The sequence below is a fragment of the Lygodium microphyllum genome, chromosome 22, assembly GCF_053477565.2.
Source record: "Lygodium microphyllum isolate KBCC chromosome 22, Lygodium_microphyllum_v1.1.10, whole genome shotgun sequence".
Lineage (NCBI taxonomy): Eukaryota > Viridiplantae > Streptophyta > Polypodiopsida > Schizaeales > Lygodiaceae > Lygodium > Lygodium microphyllum.
The window spans coordinates 111,895,168-111,900,150 of NC_141156.1; the positions used below are offsets into that span (position 1 = coordinate 111,895,168).

At 41.3% G+C, this 4,983-nt stretch overlaps 1 pseudogene; it reads left to right on the forward strand.

Moving 5' to 3' along the window:
* Window positions 1–3,181: 3,181 nt before the first annotated feature.
* LOC148017516 (aldehyde dehydrogenase family 3 member H1 pseudogene) lies at window positions 3,182–4,764 on the forward strand (annotated as a pseudogene).
* Window positions 4,765–4,983: the final 219 nt, after the last annotated feature.

The window sequence follows — 4,983 nt, forward strand, 5'->3', positions numbered from 1 at the left end:
TGATGACATACAGATGACCAATAAGTTGTGATCAGAGAAAAGCGCGGGTTTGAAATGAAACTCCTCGTGCCGTATTTGCGGATGACATACGGATGATCGATACGGCACGATAGGAGTAAAGCGTGGTTTGGAAATGAAGCTACTCGCACCGTATTTGCATATGATCGATACGACGCGAATGTAGTGAAGCACATGTTTAAAAATCACCTACTTGTGCCATATTTATGAATGGCCGGTACATGGCGATGTGACAATCATTGATCTTGACATTGCTATGTATTCGTGCTCGTGGATTCAAAAAGTGAGCCAGGTAAGCTAGTATCGATCTTTTATACATGCAGGATAGGCAACACATGTCACCATTTTATTGGCTAGGGTTTGCACGGGCCATCCACGTGGCTGTCTACATGGCTTTCCACGTGGCAAATATTTGTCAGTTTATATAAACAAGTAATTAGACATTTATGATTTTTTAAACAAATTATCAAGGCTAGCTACTATTGAGCTCCACTTTCAGTGTTTCATATGTCAATTTGCGCCATTTCATGTATCCCTTGATACGAAGTGAGGATGTATTATTCTTGAGGTCACTTGCCCACTTTCGCGTGGTATCGTAGATTCATAAATACGAAGCGATGAGACATTGTTCATGAGGTCAAGCGCATACTTTTGCGCCGTATCGTGTTTTCACTCATGTATGAACCTAAGGATGTTGCATTCTCCCAGTAGGTAACCCCTAATAAGAAAAGAAGAAGATTGTCATTAGGGCCAACAAGGGATTTTGGTTGTGCTACCTTCTCCCTTGAAATTCCCATAGCTTTCTTCTTTTGTTTAGCAGCAAAGTGAGGGAATGCCTAGGAAGTCTCTAGTCTCAAAGGCAAGTCACCATTAAGGGTTTTGGATTGTCTCAGATCACAGAGGTTTCTCCATCAGAAAGGCCCCTAGACTTTCTTCTTTAGAATGGCATGGAGTTATCTTATTACGGAACTGCAAAGGACATTTTCAACCCTGATTGGGATATTGACCATGTATTGAACTCATGCAAGAAGTTTTTCTTGGAGGAGTTTGTTGAATTTGAAAGTCTTGCAAATTATATGAGTGAGAGAAAAAATAGAGAAATAATAAATGAGAGAGAATGGATACACTCTTATAAAATACACACTTACAAATATGCATGCAAATATGTACATGTTAATATACATGTAATGCATACAAACATGTGCATACACATAAATACACATGCGTACATATGCACACATATAAGGTGAAGAAAGATGAGATATAGTAGGAAGAAAAAGAAAGGAAAGGAGATAAAAATGATGAGGGAGAGAGAGGACACATATTTACGAGACCACACAAATACACATGCATGTATTAAATACATATCTACTACATATATACATATATACACATACACATATGCACATATATATGTGTATGTGTATGCATACATACCAACTATGTTATTATGTAAACCATACTTGACTTATAATCAATATGTATACCTATATTAAATATTTATATTACATATTAACACCTAATTAGTATGTATAATTACCATTTATTTACTATTTAAATATATTATAAAATAAATAAATAAATAAATAGACACACACACACATACATACATACACATATATACATATAATTATGGCCTTATATAATAATAATAATAATAATAATAATAATAATAATAATAATAATAATAATAAATGGTATGATTGTATATTAAATTAATAATATATTTTTAAATACTAATATTAATACACTTATATACATAATTACATATTAGTTAATAACTATCAATATGTTAATTAATCATTAATAAAAGATATATAACTTATATGCATATAATACTTAATAGAAATGCTAATATATATGTGTATTAAATGTTATGTATATACATTAATATACTAATAAAATCTATAATATAATTATCATATTATTATTTTAACTAATATCTATTATGTATACTTATCTTTCATATATTTTTTATATTCAACATATCTTTAATATATTTATTATAATTAATTAATAATTTTATATTATTTATTAGATATTAAAAATAATTATTAATTTTTAAATAAATATATATAATTATATTTTAATTAATATATTATGCATATATAATTATGTATATATGCTATTAATGATTAATTATTAGAGAGAGAGAGAGAGAGAGAGAGAGAGAGAGAGAGAGAGAATAAAAAGTAATTCTCAATATAGTTTATGGCTTGTCAAATTTAAGAGATGATATTAGCTTAGTGTATGAGGATGATATGCATACCATAATAAGCTCATTATGAATAGAAATCACCATTAAATGTGTTTGTCTTTGGGAAACATTGAGAAATGGTCATAAGGTTTTGTTGGAGATATAGTTTAGGCTTGATCCCATTAATGTTGGTCTTTTGCTCCATATACATTGCCGCATCCCCATATATTGTATTTTTGTGCATTTAACCTTGTATTAGTCCAAGTTGCCAAAGCTTTTAAAGTTTGGATTGTGTTTCTTATATTAATCTCCCATGAACCCTCTTGGTACATGAAATGTGCCTTCAAACCCCTATGCAAAGTAGTAGAAAAATACCAATGTGAAGTGCTAGGAAAATCTAGGTGTGGAGCATCTAGTATCAAATAAGCAAAACAACTAAAACCGTATGAATTCATTGCATTGATGTGGTACCATTTAGATAAATGAATCTTCTTCAGATAAAACTATTAGTTCAATTATACAATTTATAGAGTATTTTTATATGGTCCATTTTCAAATAGCACTATAGCATACAAAATTGGAGAGACTAGATTGTTTTGTTTTAGGACAAGAAAATAGGTTGATATATCATGTGTTGTGTGACAAGATCACTACTCTTGCTCACAACTCACCTCCCATAACCACATCGTCCAAGGAATGTTTGCTCGTAATCTTGTGAGCTAAGTGCATGCAAAGAATTTCTATGCAAGAAGGTAACTTGTGGTTGCCTTGATCATGGTTACTGACATTTGATGTAATGGATATATTAAGCACGGACCGAAAAAGCTAGCTTTTAAAAAAAAGCACCAGAAACAAACGCGACTACTATTATTGACGGATTTCTCGTATCATCCTTGGATCGACCGATTTATCGTACCGTGGCAGAGATCTCCTGTCGTCGTGCCATCATCAACAGAATTTCTCGTACCGTCACCACCATGGCCTTCATCCAAGAACCAGAGAGGATTAGGGCTAGCCCAGCGGAGGCCGGAGCAGCTGCGGCGCTGTATACCGACATTCAGATGGCAGAGAAGGAGCAGAGCAGGAGCTGGCGGGAGAGGCAGCTGAAGGGGCTGAAGGCCTTCTTGGAAGAGAAAGAAGACGAGATATGCAGGGCGCTCGAGCACGACCTTCGCAAGTCAAGCTTCGAGAGCTTCTATACGGAGGTGGCGCCTGTGCTGAATGCCTGCGACCACATGCTGAAGAACTTGCGGAAGTACATGGAGGCCAAGCCTGCAGGGGTGCCTCTGACGTTGCGGCCGGCGAAGGCGCGAGTGGTGGCGGAGCCACTGGGCACGGTCTTGATCTTCTCGGCATGGAACTTCCCGGTGCTGCTGGCCCTGGAGCCTCTCGTTGGCGCGCTCGCCGCGGGCAACAAGGCCGTCGTCAAGGTCTCGGAGATTGCGCCTGCCACCTCGGCGGTTCTGGCAGCCGGCTTGACGGCGCCATACGTCGACGAGGCGCGCGTGCGGGTGGTCCAGGGTGGGCCCGGTATGGGCGCCGCCCTGCTGGCGCACCGCTGGGACAAGATCTTTTACACGGGCTCGCCGCGCGTGGGGCGCCTCATCATGGCGGCGGCCGCACGTCATCTCACCCCCGTCGTCCTGGAGCTCGGCGGCAAGTGCCCCGTCGTTGTGGACATTCCGACTGTCTCCAGCCTGGCCCAGGTAGCCTCTCGTGTAGCCATCTGTAAGTGGGGCTGCAACAGCGGCCAGGCTTGCGTCGCCCCCGACTACGCGCTCGTCACCCCGGACGACGACGGCCCCCAACGCTTCGTCGCCGCGCTCGCAACCGCCCTCGAGTCATTCTACAGCTCCCTCCACCCCATCGCATCCCTCGACCTTGCCCGCGTCGTGAATGCGTCCCGCTTCGATCACCTCCTGTCCCTCCTATCCCACCCCGACATCAAACCCTCCGTCGCCTACACCCTCGGTGAGCACGACCGCGACTCGCTCTTCATCGCACCCACCATCCTCCTCGACCCGCCGCTCGACTCGCCCATCATGCAGGAGGAGATCTTCGGTCCCATTCTCCCTGTCTTCACCATGCCATTACACCAGGCCCTCCGCTTTGTGAACTCCAAGCCCAAGCCCCTCGCCCTCTACTTCTTCAGCACCGACAAGTCCCTGCACAAGGTGGTGCAAGAGCAGACCTCGTCGGGGACGTTGCTTATCAACGACGCGGGTGTGCACTTCTTCATGGACAGCATCCCATTTGGTGGTGTCGGAGAGAGCGGCATGGGCTCCTACCATGGTAAGTACTCCTTCGACGCCTTCTCCCACTTTAAGCCCGTCGTCGTCCAAGGCACCTCCAAAGACCCTGACCTCCGATTCCCTCCTTACACCCCGGAGAAGCAATACATACTTCGCCTGCTGGCCCGCTACAAGTATTGGGAGGCCTTCAAGCGCATCCTTTCCTCCGTCTTCAAGAAGAAGAAGAAGCCCATCTCACCCCCGTTACCGACAACAATAAGCTCACCTAAAGTCCTACTGCACAGTCCATCATCTTGACAGTGCCATTGTACTCCATCATCCAAAACTCATCTAGAATGTCTACGCTTTGATCCATTAATATATTTTTCATTTTGCTTTTCTTTCCGGGTTCTCTAAATAGAACTTGTATGCTATATAATCGTCTTGTTTGTTCGTACCTTCTATAACTTTGAATTTTGAATTTATACATTCAACCTTTCCCAATGTAATTTCTGAGCCCTATGGATAATTCTACAT